Source organism: Desmodus rotundus, chromosome 4 (assembly GCF_022682495.2).
Source record: "Desmodus rotundus isolate HL8 chromosome 4, HLdesRot8A.1, whole genome shotgun sequence".
In the NCBI taxonomy this organism is placed as follows: domain Eukaryota; kingdom Metazoa; phylum Chordata; class Mammalia; order Chiroptera; family Phyllostomidae; genus Desmodus; species Desmodus rotundus.
In genome coordinates, this window is record NC_071390.1 from 120,707,043 (window position 1) to 120,726,791 (window position 19,749).

Here is a 19,749-nt window from a genome sequence, read left to right on the forward strand (position 1 = left end):
TGCTGAAGTTGAAGTCACCTCCTGAAGAGCTCTGGAAGGGTATTAGATCATTCTGAATATATACATTTCATTACAATTCGGATGTAGTGTGCTTGTTGGATACATATAATAAATCGTAGTTTCCCTCATAATCATAACTAGAATTTACTTAGAAAGTAACACCTTAGCCATTTCAAACCATCAAATTTCAGAGCAGGAAAATATCTTAGAAACTACCTACTTAACCGTCTCATTTACAAAGCAGGGACACAGAGGTTCAGTAATCGACCAAGGTCACTCCGTTAACTTGAGCAGATTTTTCTTGTACCAGAAGGAATTATTTGTGAATCGGCACCTTTGTCCATTATGATCATTTTTAATGATATTGTGAAATAAAATTATGGGATCCCCATATCCCATTATCGGAGGAGAATACTTTTAACGTTTGCAATGAACTTCTACACTGGGGCAAGTTTGATGGAACATAAAATGGACCAAAGGCAGAAAACGCACGGAGACTCGGTACCTGCATAATGGAAATACGGAATAATTAGCACCTGGAAAAAGAGACACTTGCAGGACTTTGAATCTGATGTCGTTTACTCACCTGGGGTGGAGTGGAAGAGGAGAGGGCGGGGGAGTGGAAAGGGGCGGGGGACGGGGGACAGTGGAGAGGGGAAGGGGAGAGAGGAGAGAGCGAGATGCCTCAAAGCCGCCAGGAGAAGTACCCTTTGTTTGACAAACCCTGAAAGAGAAGCCTCTTGTGGCAGCCCTCTCCTTCCCACCTCCAGGCGTTCACCGAGCTGCTAGGTGGAGCCCGCGCGGCGGAGCCGGGGACTACTCCAGATCCGGGTTTTGCCTGCCACCCCTTCCCCCGGTACGAGCCCCCTCCCGGCTCAGGGCGCTCTCGGAGCTCGCCCGCCCGCGGCTCATTCTGGCCTTGGCTGCGGCCCCGGCTGCACCCGCCGCGCGCAGGCTGCACGGTCCCGGCGCACCCGCGCCCCGACCGGCTTCTGGAGCGTCGCCCGGTCGCCTACTCGCCCGGCTCCGCTCGCCCCAGTTCCCAGGAGCGGGGATGCAGATGCTGCCGCTGGTCCGGGTGGGCGCCGCCGCCGCTGCTGGCTTTTTCTGGACTGCTCGTTGCCTCCGCTCCCGCAGCTGCAGCTGCCGCCGCCGCCGCCTGTGACTCGCCCCCTCCCCTTTCTTTCTTCTCTTTTTGCCTCGGTCCTGTTTCTCCGATTGTGCGCGCGCGCGGGTTGCACGGTTTGCTTTGGCAGAAGCTCTCTCGTGTGTGCGCGTGTGTGAGTGTGCGTGCCTGGAGAGCGCCACAGCCTTGCTCGTTCTCGGGGAGCCGAAGAAGAGAAAGAACCGAAGAGGCGGCGGCGCGGAGCCCGGGGCCGCGCAATGAAGCACCCACATGCCCGCAGCTGCCCGGCCCTGCCGGCGAGCTAATCAGCGAACTCCCGGGCTCCGGGCTCCGCGGCCACCGGGACACAGCCCTCGGCGGCCGGGCGACCGCTCCGCCCCGCGCGCCGCCGCGGTGCACCCGGGAAGGAGTTTGGTGGCCCTCGCTCCGGCTCTTGGCGCAGGTTGCGGGAGCGAAAGGAGACCCTCGGAGGGGAGACAACCTCGAGTGGAGAGGGAGAAGGAGGAGGATTTGGCGGAAAAGCCACTCGTCGCCCTTGCGGCTCCCCCTACCTATTCCATCGCTCCCGCTCCCGGACCTAAAGGGGAGGACGAGGAAGAAGAAAAAGAAAGAGAAGGGGGTGGGGTTGGGAGAACTGGATCTAAAGATCGGCTGGGGGGGGATGGTGGAAGATTTTTGGTCTCTTCAGCAGCGTCTTTTCGTGAGCGGCAGCAGCAGCAGGAGGAGAAGCAGTCCCAGCTATGACTGCCGCATGTTAATAGCTGCCGCCCGAGTCCCTCGGCTGCTGCTGGAGAGAGCTTGACTCCGAAGTTGTGCAACTGTGCACTGGGAGAGACATTTGAACCCTCTTCTCTCTTGGCTCTGTTTTTACCCCCTCGGTGTGTGTGAAGCCAGGAAACGCAAAGAAAGACAAGCATTTGGTTCTTCTCCCCCCCGCCCCCCTTCTCCATAGCTGTGAAACAGAAGAAAGGGGGAAGGAGAGACTTTTTGTCGTTTCCTCGGCTGGGGTTCCCACCCTCCTGCTGACTTCTCTGCTCTTTGGTCATCATTCTTGGCCGGTTGTGCTGGGGTGTCCTCGCTGGGCCGGCCGGTCTTTCGCCCCGGGCTGCGCGGCTGGATTGTGGGAACTGCACCCGGCTGCAGGTTGTTGAGCAACTGATGGGACGATCTCAGGAGCCGGCGGCTGCGAAAGGTAATTTATTCTTACTTCCGAATAGTGGTGGCCGGCGTCCGCGGGGCGGGCAACCGGGGGGTGGTGCGGGATTCACGCACATTCACTCTCCCACTCACACACTCGCCCGCACACACACTCATCCGATTGTGATGTGGGTTGGGAAGGGGGCCTTTTGGCTAGTGGGCGCTGGGGTTTGGCACCGGTTTAAGGTTTTTCCAGCTCTTGGGCGATTGGCGGCCAAGCGGGATGAAGGGGAGAGCAGACCCGGTGCGTTCGCAGTCCGAAACGCTGGGGAATAGGGACGGCATCCACCCTGGGATTTTTCCCTCCTCTCTCACCCCAGTGTCATCCTCTGGAGGGGGCTGAAAGCAGACCAGGGGGCGCCTTCTCTCCGCCTGCCCGGAGCCGGTGCTGTTGGAGGCAGGCTCAGGCTAGAGGACCGATAGACCACGGGTGAGGAGCTGGGCTCTGGGGTGATGGAGACGACGGGAGGGCGAGCGAGCCGCTATCCTCCCTAGACACCTGCCTGGAGCATCCGTGGTGGCCGCGTTTGCCCAGGTCGCGCCCCTGAGTCGTGGAGCCGAGATACCTCCCTTCACCCCGCCCGTTGTGTCCCCTTCACGGCAGTTTGGTTTGGACCTGCTTGCCCAGGCTTTGTTAGGCGTTTTGGTTGGAGAAAGGTGCCACTTTCTTGGGTGGTCCAGGACGGCGCGGTGTTGGGAGTATGCACGGGTTAGGGAGGGTGGGGATGTTGGAGGAATCCAGGTGGCCGGGGAGCCGGGGCGGGGTGGGCAGAGTATTGGTGGCCGTGGTCAGCGAGGTTACAGGTAGGAGGGCAGGCGCCCCGGAGCTTCTCACCATAGAAAGGGAGGCTCCAGCCTGCCTCGGAGCAAGGGTGCCACCGCGCCCCCGCCACTGGAGCTGAGGGAAGCTAAGCGTGCCAGGCCCCCCTGCAGCATAGGTGGGTGGGCGTGTATGGGGGGCGACCACCCTACCAGGGTTAGTTGGCAGCGGTACGGCGTGTGCGTGCCTGTGTGTGTGTGTTCGTGCGCTCTGGGGATGGCCGGGAGATATTTGCGGGGATGGCAGAGCCTGTTTATCCAAGTCTCCTAGGATCTGCTTAACTGGAAAATCTGATTTAAGGAGGCCGCGGGGGCCCATGGGGTTTGCGGGGAAGCCTCACGTTGTCCCCCTTTCCCCCAGTGAGGAGCACCTCCACGAGATGCGTGCGGCGCGTGAGTCTCTGGTGCAGCGCTCCTCGCACGTCAGATTGGCCCTGATGAGGACCAAGGGACAGTGTAGTCATCTCTCTGGAAGATTGAAATAATCGAGCGAAGCCAGCATAACCCCTGGTCCCTGGAATTCTCTGGCCACGTTCCTCTCTCGGATAGATACATGCCCTGCTTTATTTATGGTCAGAGATATCATAGCAGTTGGGCGAACTCGAGGCATGCGAGCCACCTCTGGGTGTCTCCTCCCGGTGCAAGTATGTGATCCTGCCTGCGGTAGTTGGAGCGCATTGTAAACAACGGTGTAAGCAGCCCTGCCACGGTGTCCTTTACACCCGAACCTAGTGGTGTCTGTTGTGTTTACCTTCCTGGGTGGATTACTCATTAGGAAGTATAAGGCTTGCACCTCTGATTTTACATCCTTCCAGCCAGCTGCTGGGGAAATGAGAGGCATAGACTCTGGCAGGAAGGAAAGATTGCCTTCTGGGTTTTGCTCTGAAGTAAATAGGCGATCTGTTAATTTAGTGTCATATGGTCTAGCAACACTAGTTAAAGAATGTCATTTTGGAATCTGCAAAGAAACACTTCTTTAGTCATTTTTCAATTGGAGAATGTTCTTTATTCCCCTATGATATTAAATAGAATTTAGCCAGATTTTCCTGGTACATTTTTTAGTCTGTAATGACACCAAATGACCTGGAGTTCCTAGCACCCAGGTTGTGTGTACATGGATTACAGAGACTTGTCAGCTCTTTTATAGTATCACCAAAAGCGGCTTTCAGATAATTCGTGTAGAAGTTAAAAAGATATTTGCATTGAAATATCTCTCAGCCTTGTTTCCTCCTATCTTTTCTTTTTAGTAATCAAAGCAAGGGTTAAAATATACAAAGATGAACAGTTTTAAAAAGTTGAAACTGCTTTTTAGTTAAAAGATAATTAAAGATTAAATTCCTTACTTGTAGGTTACCTCTGACTTCTTCTGTGTTTTTTGCAAATGGCTAATGTTCTATTTTGTTTTAAAAGTGTAGGACTGTAAATGTAAAAGGGTACTTTGTTTCCAGGTACTATAATTTCTAGATTTCTATCTTTTTAAAATCTTGATTTCTTGAAGAAGCTCAGGTTGAAAAAGAAAAAGAATGCAGACCACTGATGCCTGATTTTGATTAAGTTGTATTTTTATGAGCTAGTGGTGGTCATCTTAAGAGAAAACTTGGAGAATTGTGATTTAATTCATGAGAATCCAGCTTAGTATTTGTTTTCTTTCTAGAGGGTATGTGTTAAAGTCTTTTCACTTGCAAATATTTCTGAAGATTGAAGAATACTTGTCCTCTCATTTTAGAAGACCTAACCGCCCTGACTCCAAGTCCTTGCATTAGAAGACTTGATCAGATCTGCTCTTTGTTTCCGAGCATTCACACATTCCACAGGTCCTGATGTCATTAGAACAGTGTCTGTGTGTTGTGCCGTCTCTGGCTGAAGGTGAACATGTCAGAGTGCTTGAGTGCCCTTCCACAGCAGTTCTTTATCACTAACTGTCTAAGAACCTGCTCCATTGGTGGATATGGTTAACGGGACTATTTCTGTGAACTCTGGCTACAATGAATGATTAGGATAAAGGTTTATGTGAACTATTCACATTTTTTTTAGACAGACATGTTAGGTTGCATCAGGCATCCCTGGCCTGAGGAGTGATAAGCCAACATGTGATTTGCTTGATGGATAAATGCTTTTGATGTCTCATTTCAAGTTGCTTGGTCTGATTATCCTTTATATTGAGAGGTCTCCTCACAATATGAATGGAGGATCTTTTAGGAGTGATTTTCTTTATAATGATCTTCTCACATTTTTGAGATTTAAATATTCCTCTTCACTGCGACTGATAGTATGAGATTTACTGGCTGCAGCTACGGTGTCTGACATTGGTTCTGGTAATTAAAACAGGCAAAAATTTGATGAACTTGATTTACCTTTGATTCCTTGGGAACTATAGCCAAGGAAACCCTAAATAGAAAATTAAAAAGGCTGTAAAGTAGGAAGGATTGATGTTAGTCAAATAGCATATGTAATGCTGAACTGAATTGTTTTTCAGATTTCATTGGGACCACTTTAACCGCTGGTTGAAACTGTCTTTGAAAAGGGATGCTGAGTAGGAGTGACAGTTACTATTAAAAGTGGAATATTTTTGCCTTGAATTCAGGAAAACTGGTTGTAGTTTTTGAATTTAAGAACAAAGAATGGTTTTGAGAAATGCTCTGCCGTCTTAATTTAGCATGGTTTGTATGGCTAGAGCAATTGGACTGAGAGGGAGAGGCTCTTTCCTTACATTTTGCAAATGGCTATTTTCCCTTTGATTTCTTAGATTTGCATTACATTCAAAATATGCACTTGCTCACACAGACAGAAGCTGTACTGTAATTTAGTATTTGTTTGCCTTCAAGGACATATTTATACTTAGATTACTATTGCATTGATGTCTTTTTCTGTTATGCAAATGCATTTCTTTATAAAATACCATATTTTATAATAAAATGTAAAACATTCAAATATGAGTAAGGTCCTTCTGACATTTCCCCTTTGTTATCTCGTGTGTGTATGTGTGTGTGTGTGTGTGTGTGTGTGTTGTTAGGGAGTCGTTCATCAGCGGAGAGAAAAACCCAGATTTTTCACTCCTGGTGGTTTTGACATTGAGGTTTACTGGCCCGTTTGAGAAAGTAGGTAAGTACGCCTCTTGATAGCAACTGTGAGTCCTAAGATGTGCACATTTCCCCCACCTGTGTAGTGTCATTGCCCTCATGTAAGTATCTGTGTGGTCCAATTAAATTCATTCTACTCTGCAGAAGTAGCCAGGTGTATGTTTTTTAGAATGTTAAGTGTGTTTACATATTCACAAATACAAAATATATTTAACAAGTAGCTGTCCTGCTCTGAATTAATTGAACTTCTCCACTGCTTTAGGGAGTGGGTGAAAGGGGAGAGTTCTTCCTATACTTGGCCATGACAGATTCTGTAGATCTTAATAATGTATGTCCTGTTCATGTGGGGTTGACACTGGGAACGAGAATTTAATGTTAAAATTTCTTCGTAAGAGTGACTACATATATTAGAAGTTAATGTTTTGTTTATATTATTCAAGAGTTACAATTGAATATTATTGGTGGTAATCTTATTTATCATTAAATTATCTCTGGGATGGAAAAATAAATCACCCAAGTGGATAGTTTTGTTTGGTAAAACTCTTGTGTCAGTTATTTTGTAGAGCAGACTGTCCCCTCTTCTCAGTGTGTGTTCTGGGGAAACCTGTGGGTCCCTAAGACCTTTTCAGGCCTGTTAGGGAAAACATTGCCAAAATAACGCTAAGATGTTATCTGCCTTTCACGCTCATACTTACCAAGTGTGCAGTGGAGTTTCCCAGAAGGTACATGATATTTGATGACATCATTGCTCTGATGGCATATGGCATGTGCTTAAAATTTTTCCCAGCTTAACTAGGAATGCATAAATATTGATAGTTACAAGCAACATAATCCAAATTGCTTTAGGTCATCAATTTTTGAGCACATAAAAGGGTCTCAAGGCCAGGGAGTCTGCGAACCATTGATACTGACTTTCCAAGACCTGCCTCCTTGTACTCACATATCTCACCCCATTTATCTATACGAGAAGCCATCTAAGATGAGAAAACAAGTGGATTGTTCAAGTTTTAAAAAGACACAAGCAGATTGGAAATTTTATGACCTGTCATGTTCATTATTTTCTTCCCAACATAGAAAGCTTGTCTTTAACTATATGGGTCCCCAGTTAATGAAACTGAAACTTTAAAACTCTGCCAGGTCTCCAGCCTGATACCCTGACAGTAGCAAACGAGCTATTGGGAAATTTTAAAATCTACGTCCCAGGTCTTGATATTCTGATATCTGAGAGGCAGAATGGTGTGGTGGTGAAGAAAAGGGACTCTGTGGTGTGTTTGTCTAGGTTCGATACATTACTTGACTTTGGGCAAGATATCAGATGTCTCTAGGCCTCAATTTCCTGATATGCCTTAATCGATATCACAGTTGTACCTAATTCATAGGTGGTTGTGTAGATTTAGTGATTTAATGAGAAAATACATGCAAAGTGCTCCAAACAGTTCTGGGCACATAATACATATGCAAGCACTTGCTGCTTTCACTATTATTATTATCATTATTATTTACTAGGTCTCATGAGGGCCCCAGGAAACGTTAACCAACTCCCCATGTGATTCAGATACGTAGTTATGTTTCACTTCATTGCTTAAAGTGCTATTAAATTTGAAAATATCTTATAAAAGATAATCTTGGCTTTATTTTACCTTCCTACTTTAAAACTAATGAAGAGTTATTGGGATTTTTTGTACTATGAATTAATAAAATACCTTTCTTAGCTTGGGCTGAGTTTGCATTTGGGTAGAGTATAAATGCCCAATTAAAACCAGATTTCAAAGACCCTAATTGAATATTTATGTATCTTGGGAATTATTAGGGAGGAAATCACTTTTCTGAAGTGATATCAAGACAACTCGCTGCACTCTTAGTCTGTTAATCACTGTCTAAGCATCACAACAGGCCATTTTCAGGGAAGAGGATCCATGGGGTAATTACAATTAGTACTACAGTGCCGTTTGTTTGTGAGTGGTAATAGGCCTACTGAGTAACAGAAGCTGCCATATAGAGGTTAGTTTTACTAGATATTTAAGTTCAAAGGTGAACAGTAATACTTCTGAATGGTACTTAACACCTGTTTGAAAATTTTGTAGATTATATATATAATTTGTGTGTGTGTGTATATATATCTCCATGGCTAAATATCTCTCTTATACCTGTCACAATGAAATTAGTACTGCAGCGCTTATCTTTTCCAGTACCTTGCTTAATCCTGCTTTACACTTGTAAAATCAAAATTATACTCTTCATATGGGCATTGCTGGAGGCTGCCCTAATTATGAATGTCTCAGAAATGGCCTTTGGAATGAAAGACACTTGAATACAATCCCAATTCCATAACTCTCTAGCTTTATCCTTTCTATCTGTAAAATACAGCTAATGACATCCACATTGCTGGTTTGGGGTGAAGAATAGGAAGTAAAGAGAAAAGTACCTGTTAGATTCAGCATTTAATGAAAGAAAACTGTCATTATTAGCCATAGTATTATTAGAAATGTCCTTTACCACCATTATCAATAAAATTTAGCTAAATCAAATATTTTATTAATTAAAGAGCTGTGATGAGCTGTGAGAATTAATAGCTTTTTTTAAGTAGTTGAGAAAAGTTTCACTTATTTTTTTGTCTTTACCATGATTTCCCTCTCTCCTATTTTAAATATTTTGCTAAGTACCTATTTCTCAGCTCTTAATCTTAATCTTAAAATGTTATGCTCCACTAAAAATCATAATCCTGATGGGAAAATATTTTTGACAGTCACCAAGTGCTGTCAGTGCCTGAAGACTGACTTTAAATCACATGTAAAATGAAAGTAGCAATTTAACCTCAGACATTTTAAATTAAACTCCTGATCATCTTTTCACATAGCGTCAGCAGCTCTTTAAGTTTTAACTGCATCCGAATTTTCTACACTGTTGTCACCAAATGAAGTCATCATAAACTTTTAGGATTTAAGGATTCTAATCCTTTTAAAAGATTTATGATCTCAAAATTCATGTCTTTATAAGAGTGCTATAAATGCAGATGAACCCTTAAAATTCAGATCCCAGCGTTGCTTTAAAGGCTTACCAGTATGCAAAGGGTTATATAAATAAGTCCCAATTTCAGAATTAACATCTGTATGTCAGCAACATTTGCTGATAAGAAAAGTTCCTAAATGGTGTGACTTTTACCTATTGTGATCCAGCCTTTCTGTTAAAATGAAGAGTGTGCAACATGGTAGGTAGTACAAATGAGTGAAAGAATAGGCTGCACATTGGACAGCTGACTTGCTAAATTGTACCAGGCTTAAGTGTTTTAAAGATTCGAGAAAATGGAAGTCAAGTAGAAAGGACACCCCCCTCCGTTTCATCAGCTTGTGTTGGTGTTTATGCATCCCAGAGAGGCAGAGTGTGTTACTATTCAAGACAGCCCCAGCAACTCCACAGTAGTCTGAGCCTGTGAGAATGGGGGAGAGACTCAAGCCCAGTGTTTGATGTTCTGCTTGGGTGGGTAACCTGAATACTAAAATGCATTCCATTGACAGCTGACCCTGTAAGAGCTTTTTCAACAGTCCCCTCTCTTGTTTTGGTTGTTTTTTTTACCTCCTTTCCTTTCCTCCAAACTCTTCCAAATTCTTTTGGGTAAGAGGAGTTGGTCCTGCTGGTCATCTTTTGTATGAGATTTTATTTCTGGTAAGAATGGAAGGACTCAACTGGTTTACATTTCTATCTTCTTGTTTTATACGAGTTTTCAGTTTTCTTGATTTGTCAGCGGCTGATGGTGGTTGTCTGAACCTTGACTCAGAATACTGATCATGACTGCAATGAGTGGACAAAGAGACTATTGAGAAATAGTTCTGTGTTTACATGAGGCATGTGTCTAATCTAGACTTCTTTGTATTGACTCTAACTGTTGAATCTGTCGAGTTTCAATCATATTATTAACTGTACTTGACTTTGGAAGAATACCTTAGGCAATCATTTTCTTTTAAAACAAAACAGAATCGTTTTTAAATTTTAGGCATTTTCAGTTGAATTTCACCTAAATTTCGAATTATTTTATGTGCGGCAGTTAAATATTATTTTACAGTCATTCCAAATGCTGCAACATCTCAGTTGTTGTATGGACTTAAATTCAACTTAAATATTTAGTAGATCGGGGTAATTCATTATTTTTCTTTTAATTGCAAAGATAATTCCAACTAGCTTTAGGCCAAATAATTAATTTATTGGGAGGTTATTATTTTTCTCACCTAAGGAATCTTGGTGAAGGATGGTGGTTTACCTAGGCATCAGAAAAAAAAAATCACCTTGAATACCACTAGGATTTTGTTCCAGTTGCCTGTCCCTACCCACTTTTCCTTCCCTCTGTCTACTGGAGTCTTTCCCTTTTGCCACAGTCTGAATTAGGTACCCAGTTTTAGACCAATCTATTATCACCAGCTTGGTGGAGTCAGTAAGGATATTGTGGTTCCTCTGTGGATGGATAAATAGCTTGAAGAAAGAAAGGTTCAATTAAGGGAGGGATCTGGTACACAGAAAAAGACAGAGGGCCTGATAAAAGCTGAATGTCCACTACAAGTGATCCTTTGTCAACTGAGACAGATCAGGCATTAGAAAAATTAGTTAGGAAAACCATTAAAAATGGGTTTACTCTTTTCCTGTAAACAGTCAAAGAGATAATAGAAAATGGTTTCTTACTTACTTGACCCAGAACGCAACAACAACATGCAAATCAAGGGATTCAGGTTCAAAAACACCTATGAAAATGCCCAAATTATCAAGGAGGCTGTTCATATCTGAGAAGCCACCAAATATCTGAAAATGTCACTTACAGAAGCAACCTATGGCATTCCATCATACGACCGTGGAGTTGTCATTGCACAATGCCAGAAGGGCACTGGGCAAAGGGATGGTAGCTCCCAGAGTGCTGACTTTTGCCCACTCATGCTTGAAAAAGGCAGAAAGTAATGCTGATCTTACAGGTTTACATGTGGGTTATTTCGGCATTGGGTACTTCCAGGTGAACAAAACCCCCACAATATACGATTGGCTAGAGCTCAGGTTTGGATTCGTCATGCACGAGCTCCACCAGCCATATTAAGATGGTTCTTATAGAAAAGGAACACATTGTTTCTAAACCAGAAGTGGAGGTTGCACAGAAGTAAAAGTTATCTCAGAAGAAACTAAAGAAACAGAAACATATTGAGTAAGAATAAATGTAGCATAAAATAAATGCAAATAGAAGCAAAAGCAGAAACAATGCATTTGCACATATGAATCCATCTATCTGAAACATCTGATTATTTTACTCTTTCCAGTGTACCTGTTATATCATGCTGCTGGTGGGCATATATGTTCATTCAAGTTAATTTTATGTTAAGAGGCAGAATTCTCAAAAGTACATCAAGCAGGATATTTCAAATAAATGAGTATGGATAACTTTAAAGTTGTCGGAAGAATCAAATGAAAACATACTTCAATCTGTCCAGTAATAACTTCATTCAAATGACAGACATTTAATATGGATCCATTGTTACAAAAACTAGAGTCTGGGCAGTGTTTTGTGCTGACACTTGACCAGCTGAAGTAAAATGGTGCGTTAGAGGCGTTATTTGCATAAGGTAGGACACCTCCTGAATTTATTGTTTCTTATTTTTCTTTATTAAAAACAAAAAAATTATTGACTTTTCATTTTTGTTAAGTACCAACTCAATATAAATAGCAATGCAGAAGATAATTTGGTGAATGTTTAAAGGTTAGTAGAAAGAAATCTCAATTAGAAGAACTCCCATGGACCTTCCTTATTGTTGCAAATCCTTGAAAAATAGAGAGCACTAAAAATTAGTAGGCTGTCAACATTGTGTTTTTATGATTTGACATTATTAAGCAAACTGCGAGTGTTCCTTTTTTAGGTGCATTTGATTAAATGTGTGATCTTATCTTGGTGAAATAGCCTGCTGGGCTGCCGACAGTAGTGTTCAGAAATGAAATTTGCTTAGAGCCCCTGAGCAGACATTTATTCAATGAGACCTTTCTTGAATTAATGGATGACAGTGAGATTGCGCTGGTATGTATGTGTGTTCTCTTCCTCCAATATAGGGGTGTTGAGATAAAGCAACAAAAAAAAAGTAATGGGGTATGAAAGAAAACATTAGGTTTATAAATGAGAACTTAACCTACTTTATTACAAATGAATGAACTGTCTGTATGAGGGATTCATAGTATCACTCTCAGAGGATAGTATGCTAGTCCATCTGCTTTGTGTTAATATTTTTGTGTTAATTTCCTTTCCTACTTTTCTCTCTCAGCTTGGTGGATGTTATTCTGGAATTTCTGCTACTAATAGCAGAATTTTGATTCCCATTCATTCTTTCCAATGCAGCTTATTCTACATTTTAATGATTGTAATTTAATCATTTCTTCTGCTCACATTGAATGATTGTGAAATACAGAGATATGTAGGACCAAACCAGAAATTATCCAATATTTCACAATACTGTGGTATTTCACACATATTTTAAACTTGATTATCCATGTATTTTATTCATGTAATACCTGTATTTAGGTATGTATATTTGATTTTAGGGAATTGAGATGAAACTATATATATATATATATATATATATATATATATATATATATATATATATATAATAGAGAGAGTTTATATATATATATATAAAAAAATATATACCCTTTTTCATAATTCTCTTCTATTTCCCAATGACATTTTTGAAAGCATCCTTTTTAATATTGTAAAATATTTCATCATGTGGATACCTATGATTTATTTAAACTTTTCTTATTTGTGTGGATTGTCATATTTGCAAGGATAAGTAATGTCAAGTTTGGCCCATCCTCTTGGTGATTTCTGTAGCACAGAGTTGCTGAAGTACAATTATGGAACTAAGAGCAAATAATTAGTTTGACATTAACTACTTGGTTACAGTGATTCATGTGCGTCGCTGTCCTCTGTGTAAAACTGGCCCTCCTAAATTTTCAGAAATTAAAAAAAATGCTAACTCTCAGTTGTGTATAGTTAGTAAAGATTAGTAACTTACTGATGGTTTGGTAATTCTTGAGAATTACTGTCATATATATTAATGTATAAAAGCTGAGGTCAGTAAAATAAGAGTAAAAAATGAAATTTACTGGCTACTTAAATAGGATGGTGCTTAATGTCTTTGAATTTAACATAATATTAAAACAAAACTAATCAATGAAATTGATTTTTGAAGAATTAAGAAGTCCACCATCCACTTTATGTGCCCATAAACTTTCGTAGTTTAGTCTCTGTTCTGAATGAACCTCTTATCTCTTAAATTCATTTACAATATGATCTTAAAGTTCTTTACCAAAGTTCTTATGGAACAAGAATATTGGTGGGCATTGTTTTGGCAACCCAAAAATGTAAGTATAAAAAGTAGGAGTAAATTGTTAGTGAACACATTTATCATAATTAAAGGTTGTCTATAGAATAAGAAAGAGGTCCTTATAGAAAAGTAAACAGAGCATTATGGCTAGTAATCAGTAAACATGCACTCAAGTTTTGCTAAATATAAGGTCAGAGATCTGGAAATAGGAATTAGAGTGAGGTGCAAAATAGGAGGTGTTTAGTAACTCATAAGGACAATGGAAAAGAAAAACAGCAGTTGTATAATGTGACTTTTTATAATTTTTACAGTAATGTAGTACCTACTGAAATTGATTTAATTAATTCATTCTTTGGTCATAGATACTAACAGCTCTATTTTAAACACCATCTTTGTGATTTCTTCCAGTCGTAAAGATAAATATTTAAGGTGCATTTTCAGCGTTCAGATTGGGAGTCTATTCTCACTTCCCTTTCTATATTTTCTTTAAATCTGCATCAGAACATACTTACAGAACAGTTTAATGGTTGATTAATAAATGAGTGTATAACTGCATGAATTGCTTTATGGTCCAGGGAGAAACAACTGAATGTGAAAGCAGTTTCTGAAGTTACTGTTGCAAGATACATTCAAGTGCCACTGAAAATTGCTCTGTACCTACATGTGGAATAATAGACATTAAAGGCATCTTAAAAGGCACATACTCATTTCTTAAAAAAATATTAAAAACAATTAAAAAATTCCCCATTTGCTAATCAAGAGAGATAAAGTTTCATTTATGCGAGATGAGGACTTTCCAGAAATCTGCTATATAATACTGTTCCTGTAGTTAATAGTATTGTATGATACACTTATAAATCTGTTAAGCAGGTAGATCTCATGTTGTGTTCTTACCACCATAAAAATAAAAATAAAAATAAAAAAAGTTGTCAAGAATTGCTACTTGCTCAACGTGACATGGTTGGTTAAAATAGCTTCTGTTGTCTTCTTTCAAGGAATTTGTCTTGCCCTTGAAGGTTCCCATTTCTGATTTCAGGTGTGACGTTGTCACTAAGTAGCTGTATCACATTGATCATATAACTTCTTGGTTTATTAGGCAAATAGGGGGTAAGACTTGGGTCCTTTCTCTCTAAAACAGCTATGAGATGATAAAATGGTAAAGCTCATTGTAATAGAATACCTCTGCTTGAAAGTTGATCTTTTCAAAAAATTTTACATTAGTAGGCACTTGATTTTATAAAAATTTTCATAACACATCCTTCTTATAGACTTAAGGCACAGTACTGCATATGGTAATAGCATATTTTAATAATCAAACAGGTTAGACCTCTTTTTTTTGGTGAAGGTTTAAAAAGAAATTGACATGAAATTATTTTACAATCTTTAAAAGCATTAAGATTCTAATAAAGCTCACATTTCTTTACATTATATTTCTCTACTATTAAGGTACTAATAAGTTTTTTCTTTATAACAATAAGTGATTTCATGTAGTTCCTTCTATCAGCTTTCTTTGCCTTATGTTTAGACATCAAGTAAATTCCGTTCCTAGAGTTGTGGTTCAATGGTACTGTTTATGTTTGATCAAAACAATTATAACGTCCTTTCATTTATAAAGCAGAAGTATATTCATTGAGTATCGAATACTCACTTTCCTTTTTTTTAAGGTGAATTTCTTTACATAACATTATTACATTTTGTTTTAAGGATTCAGACTAACTTGCATTTAGTTCTACATTAAATGATTTTTACTGAAAGTAATAAACATACATGTAGAGAAATCCAACATACAGAATAAAATGTATATTGTTGAGGAACAAAGAGTAAAGTAGAAAGGGAGCATAAGCTTGGGAGTCAGAAATGCATGATTTCTAACCCTCTCTCTGTATGACCCTGGAAAAAGTTACTTAGCCTCTCCATGCCTCAATTTCCCTATGTGTAAAATGGGAATATAAATAGTACCTTTTGGAGTTATCGTGAGGATTATATGAGATAACATATAGGAAACATACAGCGCACTGGTAGCTTTTATAGAATGTGTTACTGCTTTGATTTGTTGAAACTGGTATCCTCTCCTAAGTGTGCCTCTAAATTGTTCTGCTTGTTTCTGCAGTTCCCTGAACACCGGCTTCACTGAGTCATTAATTTTTTCATTCACTATATATTTGTTAGCACGAAATACTGCAGGATGATGGGGATATGGAACATAGCATGGCAGAAAGAGTCTCTGATTTAATAGGACTTGCAAAATCATGGAAATACAGAGCTAATAAGCAATATATCTATCATTAATTATTTAGTTAAAATTGTGGTAAGTGCGACAGAGGTCAAGCCCAGGATGCTATGAGTGTTACAGTAGCAGGACCAGACCTTGTCTGAGTTGGAGGGTGAGTGGGATGTGGAAATACATCCCAGATCAAATAACATTTGAACTGAGATCAGAAGGTTGAGCATGCAGCCCTAGAGAATGTGCTGGTTCACTGCTCCCTTCAAATTCTGTCATCACAAAAGCTGATCCCAGTTCCAAGCATGTTCCAGTGAAGGAGGTTAATGGATCTGAGCAAAGGGAAGAAAATTGAGCATAGTTGCCTTGATTTGGCAATCGGAGCAACACACCTTTATTTTTCATTTTACAGAGAAAGTGAATCAACATAGAGAATGTTTGAGTATCAGTTCCTGCCTGTAATATTCAATTTCAGAATGTCATAAAATAAACTTAACTGTTGACCATAAGAATGATCAGACACTGTAGATTTGAAATGAGGAGAATTCTTAAGATTTATGTAGATAATAGGAACCAAGATTTCTTAGTTTAGCTTTGGAGATACACATCTGTGTTTGTGACTGAGGGGAAGTTTTGGTACAGAAGGTTGGTTTCTGTTAATCCTTATTCTAACTTTCCCCATCGCCCCTGGCTTATTGAGTGTCTGGTGCCTTTTGGTCCTGAGGGGCTCTGTAGAAATGGAGGGACTTTAGATATAACAGTGCTGAACTTGGCAGTGCTATGAGTATGACTCTTTACTTGTCGAAGGAGAGTAGAAAAATATCGATCTGGAAAACAATTGTTAAGAAAACAACTGTACTATTTTCATTTAGTAGAGACAGACTTAATTAAGTTTATTATTTGAATTGTTGGGAGGTTTTCCACAGCATGTCATGATAAAGCTGATTTCATTATTATTTAGAATAAATTATTTAATATTAATAAAATGATGATAAATTATGTTCTAGAAAAGAAATGATATTAATCATTTATCAAGAATTTGGGCAAAATGATAAGTGTGGTTTAAGAAAATCCTCTTACTGGAACAAAATTTTTAATACAGGAAAGATACTATAATAAGAAGATAGTAAATTTGGAATCACTCATCTTTTTCATCCTTTTATCTACAAATATTTATTGCATGCTTCCTATGTAGAAATGTTAAATAATTGTGTTAGATATTCAAAAAGGAACATAATGAGTTTTATGAGAACATTTGACTCAGGGATCTCAGGCATTCCAGATGAAAGCTTTCCTCCTCCTGCCAAGCCCTGGAGAGTATGTAGGAATCAGCCAAGCAGACAGACAACGAAATCTCCTGTCTCAGGGCCTAGAGTAAGAACGAGCTTGGTTCATGTGCGGAACTCAGAGAACGTCCTGTAGTTAGAATGAAAGGATTGAGAGAGGACGTGAGGTGAAATCTGGCTAGGGAAGTCAATGGGAGTAGAATTTGTACTGTTTTTTTAAGGTTAATTATTTCGGACTTTATCTTAGAGCAATGGGAAGTCATTAAAGGTTTTAAGCAGGGCAATAATAAGATCAGATTTTCATTTTACAAAGATCATGTTAGCTGTTCTGTATAGATGTAATTGGAGGAGGCATCAGTCAGGGATGGGGATGAGGAGAGTCCAGCTAGATGAGTTCCTGAGCTTCTGCCGTGCCCCTTCCCAGCTGGGAAGTGAAGGACAGAGCTTTCCTCCTTCTGGCCTCAGCTGATTCATATATAAAGAAGGGTTTGTATTAAGTAATATCCTTCTATCAGGCAGACTCTGATATACCCGACCCCAATTTCATTGTGAAGGTATGGAGGAGCTAAGTGATACTGATCATTGTTTAATGACCTTGCCTGAGCTTTTATTAATTTTTAATGGTCTACCTATTGATATGCTGATGTAATGCTGTATTTGTTTAATCTAATTTATTTTTTACCTTAAAGTTTAAACCTATTCCTCGGAGTCCTATAATGCACATGACTAGAGTTTATTCCACGTTTGTATTTTAAATGCCGTGTAGAAATCAGACAGTCAGATGCTGTAACTACATTTAATTTAGTTAAGAGGGTTCAAAGTACAAAGTTCTTTCCTTTTGTTCCAAGAGACTTATTTATAATCCTCATTACTGAAGTGACTTGAAACAATTCCTATTTTAATAATATCTGAAAAGACAATAACCAGTGTTTCTTCAGATGCGACAGTGGTCCTATGGTCTGAGTGACAAATGCAAAAAGTTGACTGTGTATTTAAGAAATTCTGAGACATTTTACTTTTATGTTTTTCATTAATAATTGAAATATTTGATTTCCTTCTTGTGTTCTGCCCTCTAATTCCCTGTGGCTCTTTGTTATATATCTCCTATGGAATTACATCATTCTGCCATGGCTCTTGATTATTTCTCCTCTTGTTTTAAAGCTCTATGGAAGTACAAAGTCACTGAAGGCTGGGACTGAGGTCTGTGTTTCATGTTGATAGCCTGGTTGTTTTTAAAGATGGGATGTAATATGTTACATAAAACATTGTGCATGAAATGCATCTGGTATGATTTAAAAGATGACTAGCACAGATACTAATACCTTGGCCCTATTAATGACTCTTAGTAATTTCGAATATGAACTTTAGGATGAGATGAACTTGAGCCTAAACCTCGGAACTGCTATGCAGCACATACTGGTATGTGACTTTTGGTTATTTCCATAATGACCAAAACTTTCATCAGTAAAGTGATACAGTCTACTGATACAGTCTACTCTCTAGTTGGGCTAATAGTGGGATTATGAGAATTACATTGGTACCTGTAATATAATGCAGGTACTAGTGCATTGTATTAGGTTTGCTTATACCTAGATTTGGTTATAGGTTTGGTTATTATTTATGAGAGTCACATGGAAAAAATAGGTGCTTTCACCCTTGCTTCACATAACAAGGAGTGGAAAACAATGATTCAATCCATCTCTTTTTTTCCTTTGCTCCCCAACTTTTTGTTAGATTGATGCCACATTTTATGTTTCCTTCAACCTTTGTGGCCCTCAATCTGGAATTATTTTGTCATGTTACTTCGTGTACACACCATACTATCTTTTTTTATCTCTGATATATTCTGAAAGGAGTGGTTATCTGCAATTTATGAGACACAAATGGAAGCCAGAACACTTACAGGCACTTTCAGATAAGAATGCCAGAAATGACTTTGTTACTTATTTTTCATATATTCTGTAGGCATAACATAGACTATAAAATACAATTTCAGGTCACACAGAGTCTTCTCTTTTCCCCAGTGTGCATCACCCCTTAATCAACTATTTATAGGATTTGCAGAAAATTGCTTATATTAAAAGAGACAATAAAAAAATACCATGACCATCAAAAAAATTATGTCACAGAATATGAGCTCAGTCCTTTATCTTGAATGAATTTCATGTTGAATGGAGTTCAGTTTTATAAACACATATGAAGAATAAAAAGTAATATTCAGCAAATGTATTGACAGTTTTCAAGAAAAATTATTAACATGCATAATAAAAGTAGTCATTTTCAAAACTGTTATGAAGCCAGGTGTTCTGAAAACAATTTCAGATATGTGTGAACTAAGGCTTGGTGCCCTTTGCACTTGGCCTGTAAGAACTTGCTCTCAATGTAGTCTTGTATTATGATGTCAATATTTGTGTCCTCTTGAGGAACTGCCGTTTCTATATAAGAAATTCTCTGCTCTCTAATTATAGTGCGTAGAAAGGATACAATTTTAAACCTCTCTTGACAGCTGAAAGGACTTTTTGAAAGAGCATAAAAACCCTTAAGTTATTGTTCTGGCTAATCAAACTTATGGTCCTAATGTCTTTAAAAGTGAATTAACATTTTTTTCATGAGTTTTTGAGTCTTGTATTGGAATTAACACTATCTTCCATAATTAAATTGTTTTATTTATTTT

At 39.6% G+C, this 19,749-nt stretch overlaps 1 protein-coding gene across 19 annotated transcripts in view; it reads left to right on the plus strand.

The window, feature by feature from the left end:
• The first annotated feature begins 1,696 nt into the window (after window positions 1-1,696).
• The window catches only part of ADGRL3 (adhesion G protein-coupled receptor L3), a 757,443-nt gene continuing 739,390 nt past the window's right edge, over window positions 1,697-19,749 (plus strand). For all 19 annotated transcript variants that reach the window (XM_053922390.2, XM_045185777.3, XM_053922389.2 and 16 more), the window contains exon 1: window positions 1,697-2,318. The gene's annotated coding sequence lies outside the window, so the exon portion shown is untranslated. The remainder of the gene's footprint in view (window positions 2,319-19,749) is intronic.